At 35.3% G+C, this 20,446-nt stretch overlaps 1 long non-coding RNA gene across 1 annotated transcript in view; it reads right to left on the bottom strand.

Annotated features, from left to right (window-relative positions):
* Positions 1 to 1,335: 1,335 nt before the first annotated feature.
* The window catches only part of LOC144194537 (uncharacterized), a 60,411-nt gene continuing 41,300 nt past the window's right edge, over positions 1,336 to 20,446 (bottom strand). Inside the window, exons 4-5 of the long non-coding RNA XR_013325912.1 lie at positions 2,386 to 2,735; positions 1,336 to 1,418 (exon numbers count right to left, since the gene is read on the bottom strand). This is a non-coding gene — a long non-coding RNA (uncharacterized LOC144194537). The remainder of the gene's footprint in view (positions 1,419 to 2,385; positions 2,736 to 20,446) is intronic.

Below are 20,446 nucleotides of genomic sequence, written 5' to 3'. Positions count from 1 at the left end.
CTGTGATACCAATACTAAGACACCCACAGACAATAAAGTGCCCATCGCTTGTTTAACGAGTAATATCAGTCAGCCTTTGTGGCCTTTTCCCTTTTGTTAACCACTGCTTGTCAACATTTCATTTGTAAGGAAAGGTGTCTTTTTTCCTGCGTCCTCTGCGGACGGCGGCGTCAAAAGAAGCGAGCAATTACGTGAGTGGTGAGCGCGCCTCTTCAGTTAAAAAAGAAAAAAAAATACATAGTTAACCCAAGTTTTGTGTTTACGGATAGACAAAATATAGTGTCTGTCTTTTCTTTTTGTTAGGGTTAATATTTGGTTTTCATGGTAACAGCACACATATGCATGATAAAAAAAGAGTATAAGGGTAATTTTGTTGTTTTTATGTTTGATTATAGATATTATGAGCATGATAAGAGGAACCACTACAATGTGTACAGACTACAAAACTTATACTTTCACTTACCTATTAAGTGTGATAGGTATGCCTAAAAACCATGTTTTTTTTTCAATGTAAAAGTAATATTTTGGGGTGATACTTCCAAAATTTTACCCTCAATTGACTCTCAACTTGTCTTAAAAACGATAGATAAAAAAACTAAAACATTAAAAAATAAAATAACATTTTCCCAATTCATGTTCATTAGAAACAATCAAAAACCTGAGTCGGCTAAATTATATTTTGACGCAAAAATCATATCATAACATGACCTACTGCCAAACAAGTTGGTCGTCATTTTGCAAAAAAACACTAAAACCAATTAAAACCATTTATAAACAAGCTCTAAAATTATTGGACATAAATCCAAAAAAACTGTTAGATATTTAAAAAAATGCCTAAATTGGAACAATAGTGTCAAATATTCAGACCTTAATTTACAAAATCTTCCAACGCAAAGCTCCTCCTCCACTGCAAGATTTTGTACAAAAAACCCTGCAACACATCAAAAATGGCTGGCTCTAGAGGTGACTGTGTAGTTCCCTTCAAAAAGAGTGCATTCAGCCAAAGCACTTTCTCTGTTCATACCTGGAACTCAATTCTATTTAGCATACTTGAACTCATGTCTCTGAACCTCTTGGCCAATCATCTTAAAGCCTGATTATTTGACCAAAAAATGGGAACTACTGTGAAAACTCTACATGTGAGTGTATGTCTAGTATTTGTCATTGTTTATCTTCAACCTACCCAAGCCACTAAAGACGGTAATTCGGCTACAAATCCTATATACATACATACGTTCATTAACATAAATATAAATATGTTCATTAATATGTGCTGTCCCTTATGAAATCAATCAAAATCAAACTCCAACATGCCTGTAAAGTCAAAATTACTTACTCAGAGCCATGGGTGTCCGAAACTTAAGGCGTCCAATCAGAAACTCTTAAAGAACTTGGGTTCCACATGCCACTCTTTGCTCCTGTTATTAAAAAGGAAAGAAAATATGAGTAAAAACTGCATAAACGAAACTGAAATGGTACATGCAAAACCATAACACTTTATGTGGATGTATTGAAGAGTATAAATTTGCAAGTATGGCTTTCTATTACATTTTGTCAACAATTATCGTATTTTCACGACTATAAGGCGCACCGCATTATAAGGTGCACCCTCAATTAATGACATTTTTTTCCATATATAAGGCGCACTGGATTATAAGGCGCACTGTCTTTTTTGGAGAAAATTTAAGACTTTTAAGTGCGCCTTATAGTCGTGAAAATACGGCATTTTGATGTCTATGAATGAAATTCAAGAAAAAATATGCCTTATATCGCATAAAATGTGAAAAACTGAATTAAAACCATGAATATTGAGGTGAAAAAAATTGAATTAAACAATTTTAAGATCATTTTTAAGGGTGCGACTTATATACCGGTATAGTGTAACTATCATTTTATTGGGTTTTATCGATTTGTTTGTTTTCCTTGTGTGTCCTATCTACATGATTTGTATGCATTTTCCCACTTGGCTATCCTTCCCATGTATCAATCCCTGTCTGTGTATTTAAACCCCGTGTTTTTGCTATGCCTAGTGGGAGTATTGTCTGTTGTTTTTGTAAGTTATGTTTGTCAATGGCCTGTTCAGTTGTAATTTTGTGAGCTTTATTCCACTTTTGAGTATTTTTATGGTTAATTTTGTTCATTTTGCGGTTCTAGTCACAGTTTAAATGCGCCATTTTGTTTCTAGAACAGGTCCAGGTTGTCAGAACCACCTTTTGGTGACAAAATACCACCTAAAAGTTTGCTTCAAGTGATCTCTGGGATGCAAAAAGTGAACAATGCTACACTACTTTGGCAATGAAACGTCCTTTGGCTTCTTTGGCCAGTTATTCTGGATAATAATACCCACAATGCTCATAGAAATAAACAAGTAAAATGAATCCATACCTCCAATCCAATCTCGGCAAAGCCGGAATGGCCTGTTGTCAATTGGCTGTAAATGAATCACTGACATTGCGATTCAGTCCCACGGCTCACAATCGTTGTTTGCCCTTCTTCCACATCGTAAAATGCAAGTAGTATTTATTACGGTGTGTTTTTTTTTTGTTTTTATCGGGGGGTGGGGAATGTGCGGGTTGCTTTCAGTCCTCCAATTTTGTCCCGGGAATTTTTCCTCTCTTGATGAATCTCAATTATGCCAAGGTCACCTTTCATTGTGTTGATCTCTGGGCTGCGTTATTGGAACTGGCAGCGTTTCCATGCCATCATGGCGGCGTATATTGACAGCCGGCACCCTCCTGCAAAAACACCCAGCAGTAAAACAATAAAAAAACATTTAAAAATAATCTTGACAAAACATTGTCAAGGGTTCGTTTGTATGTACCGTATTTTGACGACTATAAGGCGCACTTAAAAGTCTTAAATTTTCTCCAAAATAGACAGTGCCCCTTATAATCCAGTGCGCCTTATATATAGAAAAAACAGAAAACCAAAAAACGAAAAACCACGACTGTCGGATATTAAAAAAACACAAAGGCCTGAACTGAAACAATACTATTAAATATGCAGATGCCATCTTAGTTTACAAAATCTTCTTTATCATATAGCTCCTCGCCCACTGCAAGATTTTATACCAAAAAATCCAAAACATCAACAATGGCTGCTCTAGAGGTGACTGTGTAGTGAGTGTGCTTCATACCTGGAAGTCAATAGCAATTACCGTATTTTCACGACTATAAGGCACACTTAAAAGTCTTAAATTTTCTCCAAAATAGACAGTGCGCCTTATAATCCAGTGCACCTTATATATGGAAAAAAACAGAAAACCAAAAACGAAAAACCACCACTGTCGGATATTAAAAAAAACACAAACGCCTGAACTGGAACAATACTGTTAAATATGCAGTTGCCATCTTAGTTTACAAAATCTTCCATCATATAGCTCCTCCCCCACTGCAAGATTTTATACAAAAAAAATCCAAAACTGTGTAGTGAGTGAGTGCTTCATACCTGGAAGTCAATAGCAATTCCCGTATTTTCACGACAATAAGGCACATTTAAAAGTCTTAAATTGTCTCCAAAATAGACAGTGCGCCTTATAATACAGTGCGCCTTTAATACAGTGCACCTTATAATACAGTGCACCTTATAACACAGTGCGCCTTATAATACAGTGCGCCTTATATATGGAAAAATGTCATTCATTGAGGTTGCGCCTTATAATGTGGTGCACCTTATAGTCGTGAAAATATGGTATATATATTGTTTATATTTTCTCTATTTTGAGAAAAATGACCATGTAGGCTACATAATTTGTGCGCATATAAGCCGTACCCTGGATTCAGTCAACATTTTTTTTAGCAACAAATACGGCACGTGCAAGAAAATATGGTACAATTTATCGTTGTGAAAGGCATAATAACGATTTCCTTCATGGCACAACTCTTGGCTCATATTGGGAGTGGGTTATTGTGCCTTTTATACTCCCCAAAGGTGGACGACAACAATGACCCACATTCTTCTCGGGTAGAATCCACCTGGCTCAGTCTGATAAAGAGGTTGGAAAAAAAGACAAGGCGAGCGCGGCACCTGAAGGCATCGCAGCCAGCTGCTCCATTCTTCAGTGTTTGTTTGAGCTTCTTTCAAGGGTTTTGTCTTTGAAATGATGCAGAGGGGCACACTTGTAAATGCTTGGTCTCGGGGGTACACGGCAAACGCTCCCCCCAAAAAATGCAATGAAAATAGTTTATATACTGATTCTTAAGTGTATACTTAGAAATTCAACTTTGGCATCTTCAAACAATTGAAATTTGGTTGAGATTTGGGCAGAAATGTGGTGACGACTTTTCTATGTCAACTACTACTTATTTATTATGTTGACTACTTATTTTGTATTTATTGATTTTGTATCTGTTTGTTTGTTTATTATGTTTATTTATACACTATTTATTTATGTTGTTGACTATGAATTATGTTGACTAGTTCTTTATTTATTCATTATTTATATTTATTGATTATTTGTTGATCATTATTGATTATTGATTATTTATCAATTATTTGTTTATAATTATTATTTATCAATTATTTGTTTATAATTATTATTTATCAATTATTTGTTTATAATTATTATTTATCAATTATTTGTTTATAATTATTATTTATATGTTTTGTTTATCATTGTTATTTATTGATGATTTATCAATGATTTGTTCATCATAATTATTTATTGATTACTTATTGGTTATCTGTTTGTTGTTAATGTGTTTTGTATTTGTTTTATAATTATTATTTATTAGAGAATAGTTTATTGTTATTATTTATTCGAGAATAGCTTATTGTTATGATTTATTGGTTATTTGTTCATAGTTATTATTTATTGATTTTGTTTATTGATATTATTTATTGATTATTTATTGATTATTTTGTATTTGTTTGTGTATATTATCACTTATTGATTTTGTACGTATTGTTATCATTTGTTGTTAATTTTTTTATCAGTATTGTTGATTGATTATTTATTGATTATATGTTTATCATTTTTATTTATAGATTATTTGTTTTTGTTGTTATTCGTGCACTTTGTGGCAAATCTTTAAATCTTATCATACTTGTGTAATGACAATAACATCTTGCAATTCTATTCAACTTCAGCAAAACTCCCAAATCTACTTAGTTTTTATCTATGTACTAGATTTCATGATAATGGCCAGATTTGAGGCCATAATTTGGGGGTCGGAATTTTTTTTGCAATTATTATGAAACTGACCAAACATTCAGATAAAAATTATATAATAATTTCACACTTGATTGTAACTAGGTAAGATTTTTTTACAAAACTTACATGCATATGCAGCAAGATGTTGTTTTTAATGTTGTTTTTTAAATGTTCACATATGCAGCAGGTTGTTGTTTTTTTGTTGTTTTTTAAATGTTCGCATTTGTCCAGCCAATCAATATCTTAAAATGATTGATTCTATTGATTATATACAGCCTCGTGTATTTAAGCATGGTTTTTGACCAAAAAATAAAATAAAACTGTTACATAGAACATATTAAATTAAGTTAAATACAACATATTCTGAATGGTCCATCTTATCCAAAATCCATTTAACTCCCAAAAAAAAAATGTTTGAATTTGTCCACTTGCATGTCACTTTGAGTACTTTTTTCCACAGTGTGTCCGCCCTCTGACAAAATGAGAGAGAAATAATTGGCGTGTGGTTAATTAAAGGTTACAGCTTGACGTAATTGTGCATGACAAATCAATTAAAAACTCCCATTATTTAATCACAATACACATGAAATAATTGGTGCATTGGTCCCCTGGAGGACCGGCCAATATGGCGGCCCGTTTCGGGTCGATGGCTTCCCCTTTAAAAAAAAAATAAAAATAAAAAATGGCGATATTGCCAGATTGGAAGACCTTCACGCATATTTAAGAATTTTCCAGGTAAGGTTAAACTTTGGTAGAGTCCAGAGGGGAAAGTTTAAGGTATGTTAATTGATGGCTTTGGGATCGGCCAATCAGATCATGGGATGACTCCATCTTGGAAAAAACTTCAAATGCTGGACTTAAAGTAGCGGTAATTGATATAGTAGTGTTATATTTGGTATATTTTTTTGTCTTTAAATGGCAAATAATGTAATGTTGATGTGTTGAGTTTGTGTTTTCCAGACTGTCCTTAAACATACCATGGAAGGTTGGAAACATTTTGGTTTCATTTTGTTCGCATTATGATACTTTAAGTGTGTATCTGGTTTGTATGAAAACCATTGAAAAACTGAATTTTTATGGATAATGGTAAGTTCAGCATCTATTTTTCTTATTTGAATGCATTTCAGTATTTTGTCCTAAATTTTGACTTTAATATCGAAATACAACAAAACTCCAGGATTCTATCCCATTGAAAAATAATATTATCCGCAATAAATGGTAAATCCAAGCGCTGACTTTCTGTTTTAGGATCAAATTAAAATGAAGAGTTTAGATGTATAATACATTTTATGATTTCCCCCCTTTTAAATCAATAATTGTCATTTTTTAATCCATTTTTCTGTTTTTAGTTCAATAATCATTTTGTAAAATCTAAAAATATATTTAAAAAAGCTCAAATAAACATTGTTTTAGATCTATAAAAAAACAGATATTCAGGGCTTTGAATCCAGCTCTTTTATTCCATTTATAAAAAAAAAAAAAAGAAATATATCTAAAATGGCCAGGCCCACATGAAATCAAGTTGACTTTCTGTTTTAGGATCAAATTAAAATGAAAAGTATAGATGTATACTACATTTATTGATTTTCCCCTTTTTAAATCAATAATTCTATTTTTTTAATCATTTTTTCTGCGTTTTTAGTTAAAAAATATTTTCTAAAATCTAAAAAATATATTTAAAAAAAGCTAAAATAAACATTGTTTTAGATCTGGAAAAAACTAGATATTAAGGGCTTTTAATCCAATTAAAAAAAATCTAAATATTATATCTAAAATGGCCCACATGAAATCAAGTTGACGTTAACCCAACCCGCAAACCAACCCGAGTCTGACACCCTTGATTTAAACATATTGACCCTCAACTTCTCTAAATAAACACATCGTCGCGGCCAAAAACCCTCCGTCTGAACCCTCGCTAAAAAGGGTAGAAGATAACGTCACCCCTCCGTCTGAGCTTTCTGGGTCAGCCTTAATCAAACGTCACATTCAGTGACAGTCGTCAGTGACAGTCTCGGATAGCAACCATCACTCAACCCTAACTTCATCCTTCACCCCTCATCCTAATGGACAAGACACCCCCCGAACATTTTCCACAGGTCTCTTTTACTCTTCAAGGTAGCTTTAAATTATCAATTTCCTATTCACGGCCAATGTATTCGTCACAATTTGTCTCATTTCTGGCAGGCTAGGCTGATGAGTTTTTCGCCTTCTCGTTACCCGAAGATACGTAGACGATTGTGGATGTGACATTGGTAAAGTGAGTTAAGTTATAAATGATTGGATGTGAGGTAAAACTAGTTTTGGGATTGATGTTTATCAGTCTTTGATTATTTATGCCTCAAGGCAAATAGCAAGGGTATGGATCGGTATTCGATTTGTTATGTCTGGGCTCATATAGTTAAAACGCGGGGCATTTCAGTAAAAGTTGGCTTGAAGATAACAACAACTGACCTGTGTGATTATTTCCCACTGTTTTTTAAACGTATGTTGTCTTGTTGTAGACACCGATTGAGTGTAGGGTTAGCAAGAGACAATAGTTAGCATGTGAGAAAGAAAATAATGTTTATTAAGGTTTGTTTACTTTTTATCTGTGTGCGTGAATGTGCGAGTCTCGGGTGGAGGACGTGTTTAGCCGTTAGCAAGCTACCTTCGGCCGCCATTATAGCGTTAGCATGATAGTGTGCAGTATATGACGGTCCTAGCAAAGGAAGCTATGCTATTGAGATTTCACCAGCCTCAGGTTAATCTAGCGTTAGCATAACTGTGTGCAGTATATGATGGTCGTAGCAAAGGAAGCTATGCTATTGAGATTTCACGAGCCTCGGGTTAATATAGCGTTAGCATGACTGTGTGCAGTATATGATGGTCGTAGCAAAGGAAGCTATGCTATTGAGATTTAACCAGCCTCGAGTAGAGTACATGTAATAGCATTAACAATGTACCCTCGGCCGCCATTAGCGTTAGCATTGTGGTGTGTATGTGTGTATGACGGTAGTAGCAAATGAAGCTAAGCTATGCTATTGAGATTCCTTTGTTTGCCCTGCTAACTAGCTGGGGATTTTGCTAAGTTGGAAAACAAAAGGTAATACAAGTTACAATATTCATAAGTTATGACTTTTTATGCAACAAGTACATTGTTTTGGGTTATAACGGGTTGTTAATATATTTATATGTATAGATATATGTATATGGGTGTAATTGTATATTAAGTTTTTTGTGTGAATTGATATTTTTTTCAGTAAAAGTTGGCTTGAAGATAACAACAACTGACCTGTCTGATTATTTCCTCATGTGTTTTAAAGGCAAATAAATTGCCGAATTCAGGGGTACTACACAGAGGATAGCGTGGTATGTTGAGATCACCCCCAAAGGGTCGAGGGAGGCATTTCCGAACCGGGTGTACTTTTTCCGGCCCCCCGACTTGTCATCACTTTCACAATTACTCTCGGAGTAATTGCGCCTGGAAGTGTTGATTCATACGCCGCCTTTTTAAGAGCTCCCCGAGCTATTAATCTCGGCCAGGCTCGTTCCATAATTATGAAGTTATACGTGTTCATTTAAACTGTCAACACAGCCGTCTTGGGTAATTGACCCATTGTTTGGTCGTCTGGGTGTGTTTCTTTGGATTGTTTGGAGCTCGTCACTTTCCATTTGTTCGTAAAAAAATGATGTCCGGAGACCCTGACAAGGGGAGGGTTGCGAAAGATGACTGACAAATCCTATTAAAGGAGGGTGAATAAGTGAATACGACTGTAGAGGCAATCTTAAAATGTGTCATCGTAATATAGGAATGGCAGGTTTTGTAGTCGGGTGAGGTACACTGTCACTATTGTTTTATTTACCTTGGTTAGGGTTGTGTTTAAATACAAAATGGGATAGGGATAGGGTTGGGGATAGGGTTAGGGATAGGGTTAGGGATAGGGTTAGAGATAGGGTTAGGGATAGGGTTAGGGTTAGGGTTAGCGTTATGGATAGGGATAGGGAAAGGGATAGGGTTGTGTTTAAATACAAACTGGTTAGTGAAAGGGATAGGGTTGTGTTTAAATACAAACTGCTTAGGGTTAGAGTTGTGTTTAAATACAAAATGGTTAGGGTTAAGGTTAGGGCTGTGTTTAAATACAAAATGTTTAGGGATAGCGTTAGGGATAGGGTTAGCGTTATGGATAGGGATAGGGAAAGAGATAGGGTTGTGCTTAAATACAAACTGGTTAGGGTTAGAGTTGTGTTTAAATACAAAATGGTTAGGGTTAAGGTTAGGGTTGTGTTTAAATACAATATGGTTAGGGATAGGGTTAGGGATAGGGATAGGATTAGGGTTAGGGATAGGGCTAGGGATAGGGTTAGCGTTATGGATAGGGTTAGGGTTGTGTTTAAATACAAACTGGTAAGGGTTAGGTTTGTGTTTAAATACAAAATGGTTAGGGTTAAGGTTGTGTTTAAATACTAAATGGTTAGGGCTATGTTTAAATACAAAATGGTTAGGTATAGGGATAGGGATAGGGATAGGGATAGGGTTAGGGATAGGGTTAGGGTTAGGGATAGGAGGGTTAGGATTGTGTTTAAATACAAACTGGGTAGGGTGAGGCTTGTGTTTAAATACAAAATGGTTAGGGTTAGGGTTGTGTTTAAATAAAAAATAGTTAGGGTTGTGTTTAAATACAAAATGGTTAGGGTATTGCCATCATTTTAATACAATTGAATTCCCCTAACAGTACAACTTTTATAACACGACAAGTAAAAACAAGAATCAAAACAATTTATGAATTTAAATTGCTATATAAACAGACACCATAGTTTGAGGATACCTTTTTTTGTTAATAAAAATCATTTTATGAGAAAATACCCGACATATCATTAGGACAGATGTTATAATTGCACTCGTATTTTTTATGATTTTTTTGCTTTAGCGCTTCAGGCCGACACCACGTAGATATATCGTCTTAAAAAAACTCTTCCGCACCATTAAAAAAGCCACAAAGCAGCCAGTGAGCACCCCAAGTTACTTTCCCTTTCCTTTTGCAAGGATCTATTTCCAATTAGAATTCATCCCAGAAATCATGTCGGGGGTGCCGTGCTCCTGCAGCTCCAGACTCTATTAAACGCCTCATTCAATTTTATCATTTAGTTTCTTTATTTGACATTAAGGACTTTCCCACACAAAAAAAGGGCTGCAGAATTATTGGTGTAAAGAGAGATACTGAGTGAGAGAGAGAGAGAATATGAAATTAGATGTCAAGTTTTTTTTTTTAAAGAATTATGCCATAGCTGCGTTTGCATTTTCAACAGGGGGTTGATTTTTATTTATTTATTTTTATCTTGATTGCTTGGCATGATGTAAAGATTGCGTTCTCATCTCCACATTTAACCACGGGAGACTTTGGGTGATCTCACGGGGAGAATTTGCGTCATTTTTTAATGCAAAGTGGCAAAAAGTTTTCATATTTTCGTATTTTTCGTAGTTTGCAATTTTGAAATGATGTATTTCGGTCGTTGGATGAGTTGTTAGTGTGTTGGCCTGACAGCTTTGGGGTCCTGGGTTCAAATCCAAGTCTGTGTGGAGTTTGCATGTTCTCCCCGGGCCAGCGTGGGTTTTCTCCGGGTACTCCATTGTCCACCAAGATTCTAAAAACATGCAATGTAGGCTGATTGGAGACTCTAAATTGCCCCTAGGTGTGGGTGTGACTTTGCATGTTCTCCCTATGTATGTGTGGGTTTTCTCCGGGTACTCCATTTTCCACCAACATTCCAAAAACATTGACTGTTTGGACACTTTAAATTGCCCCTTGGTATGGGTGCGAGTTTTTCCTGTTCTCCCGGGGTTGTGTGGGTTTCCTTTGGGTACTCCAGTTTCCTCCCACATCCCAAAAAATGCATAGTAGGCTCAATGGACACCCCTAAATGCCCCTAAGTATGGGTGTGAGTATTCGTCTTCTCCTTGGGCCTGTGTGGGTTTTCTCCAGGTACTCCAGTTTCCTCCCACATCCCAAAAAAATGTATAGTAGGCTGAATGGACACTCCTAAATGCCCCTAGGTATGGGTGTGAGTGTTCATATACTTCTTAGGCCTGTGTGGGTTTTCTTTGGGTACTCAATTTTCCTCCCAATTCCAAGAAAAATGCAAGATGGGCCTATTGGACACTCTTAAAAGCCCTTAGGTATGGGTGTGAGTATTCATCCTCTTCTTAGGCCTGTGTGGGTTTTCTCCGGCTACTCCAGTTTCCTCCAACATTCCAAATCAATCAGCCTATCTCGCATTTTTTGTAATATGCGAGGAAACCAGAGTACCCGGACCAAAAATGCACTGTAGGCTGATTGGACACTATAAATTGCCACTAGATTTGGGTGTCAATTATTCTGTTCCCCCCAGGCCTGTGTGGGTTTTCTCCGGGTACTCCAGTTTCCTCCCACATCCGCAAAAATGCATATTAGGCCTATTGGACACTCTAAATTGTCCTATGACTGTGATTGTTTGTTTTTCTCCTTGTTCCACCAATTGGCCACCAGCTCAGAATAGGCTCCAGCACCCTCTTGCGACTACTTTAATAAGGAAAAAGCGGTTCCGAAAATGAATGAATATATTTTGATGTGCTCACGAAAGGCCATAGAGACTTTTAGACCCGTTTAGTAAAAATGGCTGAACGTGAAAAGGCACATAATAGGATCGGAGTGGAGAGTGAGTATCCTGTCTGGCTGGCGGGCAACAGCTTTATCATCAGCTCCATTTAGAGTAATCCGCCATGGCTGCGAGGGGGGGGGGGGGTGCCTCGCCTCGGGCTGACACCCCCCCCCCCCTGTACCCACGGCAGTGACATGTGAGTACACTGAGATACCAAAAGAGGAAACAAATAACTGGAACGAGGCCCGATCATCACATAATATACATTGAGATACTAGCGATAACTCAGCCGAAGGGCGTCGTGTTCGGCGAATGGCGGCGCCGCAAATGCGTCACGCTTAATGGTCTCCCCACAACTAGAGGAAAAACATTTATTCGGAATGATTTAGCCTTCCGAAAGTCTTGTCAGGGGCGCTCCTTCTCCGACAAGTTGGTCTGTCGGAAAACGACGACCCTGAGAGTTTGGAACGGCGAGTTGTAAATCATATTTTTTTGCGCTGAATACAATATTGACGTTGGGTGTCCCTCAAAGGCTTCAAGTACGGCGACGAATCAATTTGAAGTATGAATCTGTTCATGCGCTATTCATTGCTGTTTCTTGGAAAAAATGCCTGTAATATTCACAGAAGTACATTTATTTTTTTTTTAAATCAAACTTGTCCTAATATTTGACTTAGTTTTACCGAAGGCCAGAAAAGTATTTTCGTTATTCGTTGCTATTGTGTTATTCTACATTAGAATGCTGTTAAATATTTTTAATTTCACATAAATATCCAATTACATTATTTTCCTGATCAGCCCACTATGCATGTTTTTGTAATGTGGATGAAACCCACACAGGCCCAGGGAGAACATGCAAACAAACACACATTTCTAGGGGCAATTTAGAGTGTCCAATCAGCCTAATATGCATGTTTTTGGAATGTGGGAGGAAACTGGAGTACCCGGAAAAAAACCCACACAGGCCCGAGAAAAATATGCAAATTCACACCCATACTAAGGGGCAATTTAGAGTCTCCAATCAGACCATTTAGCACTTTTTAAGAATGTGGGAGGAAACCAGAGTACCCGGAAAAAAACCCACACAGACCCGAAGATATGCAAACTCACTCATACTAAGGGGCAATTTAGATTTTTCAATATGCCAATTTAGAATATTTTGGAATGTGGGAGGAAACCGGGGTACCCGGAGGAAACCAGAGTACCCGGAGGAAACCAGAGTACCCGGAGGAAACCAGAGTACCCGGAGGAAACCAGAGTACCCCGAGAAAACCCACACATGCCTAGGGATAGGGAAACATGCAAACTCACACCCATACCTAGGATACCCATACCTAGGGGCAAAGCCTAAAATGCATGTTTTTGGAATGTGGGAGGAACCTGGAGTACCCGGAGGAAACCCACGCATGCCCGGGGAGAACATGCAAACTCACACCCACACCCAGTGGCAATTTAGAGTGTTCAATCAGCCTACAATGCATGTTTTTGGAATATGGGAGGAAACTGGAGTACCCGGACAAAACCCACACATGCCTAGGAAGAACATACAAACTCACACCCATACCTAGGGGCAATTTAGAGTGTCCAATCAAGGCACGATGCATGTTTTTGGAATGTGGGAGGAAACCAGAGTACCCGGAATAAACCCACACAGCCCTGGGGAGAACATGCAAATTCCACACAGGAGGATCGACCTAGATTTGAATCCAGTATCCCAGAGCTGTGAGGCCGACAAACTAACCACCCATCCACCGGGCCACATCAAAATACATAAAGAGTCAAAATAATGAACTTTTGTCTTCATTAATCATTCCAATCAGTTTTTCCCGACTCCAATGCTCTGCACTGCAATTAATAATAAAAGCGGAATAAACCATTCTCACATCTATTGTCTGCGCTTGGCGACCCAAACAAAAGCCAAGTATGGGGTTGCACAAACCAAATGGGAGCATCGTCCCGGAAATGTGAAACTTCTCCTGAAGTCGAGAGATTACAACAAGGAAGTCACGCTCGACACCCTCAGAAAAGCCAAAATTTCCGGTCGGCATTTGACTAATTTGATTGGTTTGCTTACATTTCTTCCAAACATGAAATAGATCATTAAAAAGTATAAAGTGTGCACGTTTACAGTCATTTCGGCATCACTTAGACAAATTTCTGTCGCAAATTATTTACTGCTGTATTGCCTGAATTTATTTATATTCATTAAAATAATCGTTCTTTCAAATTTAGGCCATTTATTGAATTTTAGGAGGTGAAGAACTGCTGTCCATAAACATTTACTGAGCTATTTAGCAGTGACAAGCAATATAGAAATATTATTGATGAATTTGGTTTAATGACTGCTGACATTTGGTTGTGAGAAGTTTAACAAACGTCTATGAATGGAATTTTGGGGAATAAATAAACTGCATCTTAAGGGTAGGGCTTATACGTGAGAAAATATGGTAAATCATCAACAAATAAGTAATAAATAAGTAGTAAATAACATAAATAAGACGGTTCTGGGAAGAAATTCTCCAAGAGTCTGTTTGTCTTGGCTGTTATGGTCCTGTAGCGCATTTATACATTTTTAATTAAGGGTTATTATGTCATCAACAAATAAGTAATAAATAAGTAGTCAAGATAACAAGTAGTCAACATATTAAGTAGTCAACATATTAAGTAGTCAACATATTAAGTAGTCAACATATTAAGTAGTCAACATATTAAGTAGTCAACATATTAAGTAGTCGACATATTAAGTAGTCGACATATTAAGTAGTCGACATATTAAGTAGTCGACATACTAAGACTAAGTAGTCGACATATTAAGTAGTCGACATACTAAGTAGTCGACATATTAAGTAGTCGACATATTAAGTAGTCGACATATTAAGTATTCAACATATTAAGTATTCAACATATTAAGTATTCAACATATTAAGTAGTCAACATATTAAGTAGTCAACATATTAAGTAGTCAACATATTAAGTAGTAAAGATTATAAGTAGTCAACATATTAAGTAGTCATCATATGAAGTAGTCAACATATTAAGTAGTCAACATATTAAATAGTCAACATATTAAGTAGTCAACATATAAAGTAGTCAACATATTAAGTAGTCAACATATTAAGTAGTCAACATATTAAGTAGTCAACATATTAAGTAGTCAACATAGATAAGTAGTCAACATATTAAGTACTCAACATAGATAAGTAGTCAACATATTAAGTACTCAACATAGATAAGTAGTCAACATATTAAGTAGTCAACATATTAAGTAGTCAACATATTAAGTAGTCAACATATTAAATAGTCAAGATAATAAGTAGTCAACATTAAGTAGTCAACATAATAAGTAGTCAAGATAATAAGTAGTCAACAAAATAAATAAGACGACTCTGGGGAAAAACTCAGACTCTGTTTGTCTTGGCTGTTATGATCCGGTCGCGCCTGCTGGAAGGCAGCAGATAGAATAATTTGATTCTACTTCTACTACAAAATATATGACACATTTTTCAACTACAACTACTCCTAATACACACTTGAAACTTAACCACCCATTTATCAATTGTTTTTCTATTCTCTTTCCTATTTTGATGGACAACCTGTCCATTTCTCCCTGCTATTCCAACTGTTGTCAGCAACAAAACTGATGATGATCCTTCTCATCAAGAAAGTAAAAATATACATACAATTTTTTTGTTGTTGTTGAGACCACTATCTTGGGGTTAAAGCGGTGGTGACCTGCTCCAGATGTGGCGCTGGCTAGCCTGGCCTGACAGCACTCGCTGGTGCATGCTAATGTGCACCTGCGGTGTCTCTACCGACTAAATAAATAGAAGTCTTGTTATCCGCTCACACCGGCGCCGTCTGCCCTCTTTAACCCACTACCGCTGCTTCCCTGCAGGGCACAATCGTAGCATCGTAGTGCTGAATTACCAGATATGGCGCAAAAGGGGGATTGGGGGAGAAAGAAAAAAATGGCTCCAAAATATAGATATTAAAGTGCATCCGGAATTGGCGGCTACAGAATACTCATTTGTGGCCACCAAATATTTTAATTGGGGTCATGACATAGATGTGTACTCATAATATTAATTTTCGGGGGTAATTTTTGTTTTGTTTTGGGTTTAATACATCGGAACTTGAAGGTTTATTAGCTTTGTTATGATTGGATGTTTACTAAAGTGATTATATGGAGTTGGGGTATGAAAAAGGGAGGTTTTATATGATGTTATTGTTTTTTATATGATATTATTGTTCTTTATATCCGGATTGTAGGGCCGTTTTTTAAAGCAAATATTTTATTTGAGTGAAAAATACCAAATTAAATCAATATTGATGTTTCCTAGCATTGTTTAGATCCAAAATGGTGGATGGCCTGATGCATAATTTATATTGGCCCGCATAAAAAGATTAAATGCAGGCTATATTTAGTTGCAATTCCCAGTTTTAACACTAGACAGTGCTGTTTTTGCTTATTTTTCTCAAAAATGGCCGAAATTGTGTAGTTATGTGTAGCATTTTAGCCAATTTGCTAATCAAATGCGATAAATTGAGCCATAATGGCGGATGGCCTGCTGCCTACTTTATATTAGCTCGCATAAAAATATTAAATCCAGGCTATATTTAGTTGCACTTCCCAGTTTTAACACTAGACAGTGCTGTTTTTGCTTATTTTCCTAAAAAAATGGCCAAAATCGTGTAGTTGTGTAGCATTTTAGCCGATTTGCTAATCCAATGTGATAAATTGAGCCATAATGGCGGATGGCCTGTTGCTTAGTTTGTATTGGCCCGCATAAAAAGATTAAATCCAGGCTATATTATGTTGCACTTCCCAGTTTTAACACTAAACGGAGCTGTTTTTGCTTATTTTTCTCAAAAATGGCCAAAATTGTGTAGTTACATGTAGGATTTTAGCCGATTTGCTAATCCAATGCGATAAATTGAGCTACCTTGGTTGCCATTTACTTTTTCCAGTAGTAAAAATATGAATATACTGCAATATTCTTACACTTTTGGTTCATTTTTTTTGCTTTCTTCTTATATTTTTGACGTCCATTTCCAGTTATAGAATTAAAATCCATTTTAACTTTGATAATTTTGATAAATTTTCATATTTTCAAGTTGGTACTTGCATCATTTCAATTTTCTTAAAGTGATACTGCTGTTTTAATATATATGTATTTAATTGAGGATACCCCTTTTATTTTCTTTCTCAGAAAAAAACCTGTTTTCTGTGCACAACTGGCAATCTCAGCTACGAGTAAAGTGGAGTGCTGAAGGCCATCTCATTAAGTGAATATGAGGCCGGGGCCTTCAGAGATGATTATACTGGAAATCGAGGATTATGGGCCATATTCTGGCGTGTGCGTAGGTCACAAAAGGGGCGCTCAAATCTCAAATCTCAATTTAGTGGTGCGCTCGGTGTGGAAATACGCAATATGGGGGTGTTCTCTGACCAAGCTTGTGTACTTTAGCACCCTATTTTCTATTTCGGGATTCTAGAGGCATTTTTTGGGTGTAATGTCATAGTTTACGAGCTAAATTGACGATGTATTATTGGAAGTTATTAAATGTGTAGATAGCTGTGGTTTTGATTGTCATTCTTTTTCATTTGTTTAGGTTTATCAATTACATTTAAGGTGTTAAAAATATTGGGTAATGGGCCTGTTTGTTATGGATAACACAGAAATGTAAATTATATACAGTAATCCCTTGATTATGACGGTTAATATAGAGCAGACTTGATCGTGATAAATGAAAAAATGTGAAGTAGGGTCACCCCTATTTAAAAATATAATATATGTATGTGTATGCATAATATATATGTATATGTAAATATAATAAATATGAATGATATGTATGTATATGTGATAAACAATAAAATGTGAAGTAGGGTCACTCCTATTTAAAAATATAATGTATGTATGTGTATGCATAATATGTATATGTATAAGTATAACATATATATATATATATATATATATATATATATATATATATATATATATATATATATATATATATATATATATATATATATATATATATATATATATATATATATATATATATATATATATATATATATATATATATATATATATATATATATATATATATATATATATATATATATATATATATATATATATATATATATATATATATATATATATATATATATATATATATATATATATATATATATATATATATATATATATATATATATATATATATATATATATATATATATACACACACACAAACACACACTTATACACACAATACATATATATATATATATATATATATATATATATATATATATATATATATATATATATATATATATATATATATATATATATAAATATATATATAATATAATATAAGTATGTGTATGTTTGTGTGTATATGTAAATGTGTATGTAAATACATTTTTTTTTTTAGTTCTGCTAGCAAGTGGAGGGGAGTGGCTTCTGTTTGCGATTTTCAGCGTGGATTTTCACATTTTTATGAATTTGCAAAAAAGTTAAAAAATATTTAACAAAAAAAAATTTCCGCGAAAAAAAACAAACTACGATGTTGTGAAGCCGCAATATTCGAGGGATTACTGTATAACGTCTCATGGTTGTTATACTTGCAAGTATAAATCCAAGTACAGATTATTGTAGTAAAAGTACACATAATTTGTAGTAGAAGTAAATAAAACGCCAAACGCCAAATGCTTGTACACATTGTACTAGTACTACAAGTACACTCCAGTAGTACGGTAGTGTATTGCAATGGTGTGCACAGAGCCATTATATTTGTTTGCATAATATAAATATCTATGTCATACATACACAAATTGATTTCCTACTTTTAAAGGGGAAAATGTACTTTTTCTCGGTGAAAAACATGGTCACAGTGATTCAAATGTTGACACGATTTGCTCTGTAGTTTTTTCTTGAAACGGTAATTGGGACTTGCTTGAAACTGGAAGGTCAAAACTTGACACTTCCACTTGCAACTTGCACTTAAATGACTTGCACTCACATTTATCTTCACATTTATAGAAAGTATCCACTCCAATTGCTTACCTAGTAACTTGCCCTTATTCAGAAAAAAAGATTACTTGTAAGCACATATCAGCCTTTTGTGTTTTTGGGTGATTCTTTGAGGTAGCAAAAACATAAATGGTAGTTGCCAAAAATAAGCACTTTTGCTAAAAAAATGACCGTATCTTTACTCAAAAAACGAAGAAAAAAAACACTTGCTAAAAAATGACCGTATCATTACCCCAAAAAATGAAAAAAAAAGCACTTTGCTAAAAAAAAAATGACCGGATCATTACCCAAAAAAAAACACTTTTGCTAAAAAAAGACCGTATCATTACTCAAAAAAACGAGAAAAAAACACTTTTGCTAAAACTAAGCCATATAATTACCTAAAATGAGAAAAAAACACTTTTGCTAAAAAAAAATGACCGTATCATTACCCAAAAAACGAAAAAAAGCAATTTTGCTAAAAACATGAATATCATCAGCCAAAAAACGAAAAAAAAAACACTTGCTAAAAAATGACCGAATCATTATTCAAAAACGAAAAAAGCACTTTTGTCTCAAAAAATGACCGTATCTTTACCCAAAAAAATGAAAAAAAGCACTTTTGCTAAAAAAATGACCATATCATTACCCAAAAAAAACATCTTTTTTATACATGGCAACAAACACACCTGTAAAATAGTGCGAAAACATGTTTTGGATTTTTCCCTTTTCAGAAATAGCATTAGCTTCAAAACAACTTTTCACGTTTAATCATTGCAATTTTCTCACCCTTTTACAATTCAACCCATTCCTGTTTGAAGCTCTTTTTTCCCCGTGTGCTTTTCTACTGGGATTTGTTCCCTTGTGGCTTCTACTCACACCAAAGATTTTTTTTCAAACTCGGCTTTTGAGTGGGTAGGGAAGGGGGAAAACATGGAGGGGGGGGTTATGGAAGCCTCAGAGGAAAATAGGTGGTGAACTGATGAACAATTCGCCAGTGCATAGCTGACAGGAATAGCAGATTTTATCACCTTGTCTGCTGTGAGGAACACGGCATTGTGATTTCTCACCGGACGTTCTTGCGTCAATCAAACAAAACACAAGTGGAGTTCTCGACGTGAAAACTGGCGTGCGCGATGATGACCTGACGAGAAAACTCTATTGGGACAACGAACGGGCTTTTCAAAAAGTTTCTTTCAGACGTGTTGATCTTGTTTTTTCGTTGGTTGTTTTGGGGTGATGTTAGAAGTAACATTTGAAGAACAGATAAACCTTATGGTCATGTTTTTAAGGAAAATGCCGATTTGTGAGTGGCTTTTAAATGAATTTATCCACTTTTCGTATGTTAAGCTTACTCAATGTCAAATAGAAGCATAACATAACTGTTGTTTTAAGTGATACAATTCAGTTAAGAGTAACACATTTACAATCCTTTCTAGCAATCCCTCCTAAAATACAGTAATCCCTCGAATATCGTAGATATTCTAGACCAAACATGGCCGCGATAATCGAAAAACCGCCAAACTGGCTCACCCATATTATCACTACCATTTTCATGTTTTTGCGTCTATACAGAAGTACACATTATCAAGAAATGTATTTACTAAATTGTACAGCTATAAACATATGAAAAGACTAATGTATTAATATCTAA

This window comes from Stigmatopora nigra, chromosome 3, assembly GCF_051989575.1.
Source record: "Stigmatopora nigra isolate UIUO_SnigA chromosome 3, RoL_Snig_1.1, whole genome shotgun sequence".
NCBI lineage: Eukaryota > Metazoa > Chordata > Actinopteri > Syngnathiformes > Syngnathidae > Stigmatopora > Stigmatopora nigra.
The sequence above is the reverse complement of the archived record's forward strand: the minus strand, read 5'-3'. Positions and strand labels throughout refer to the sequence as shown.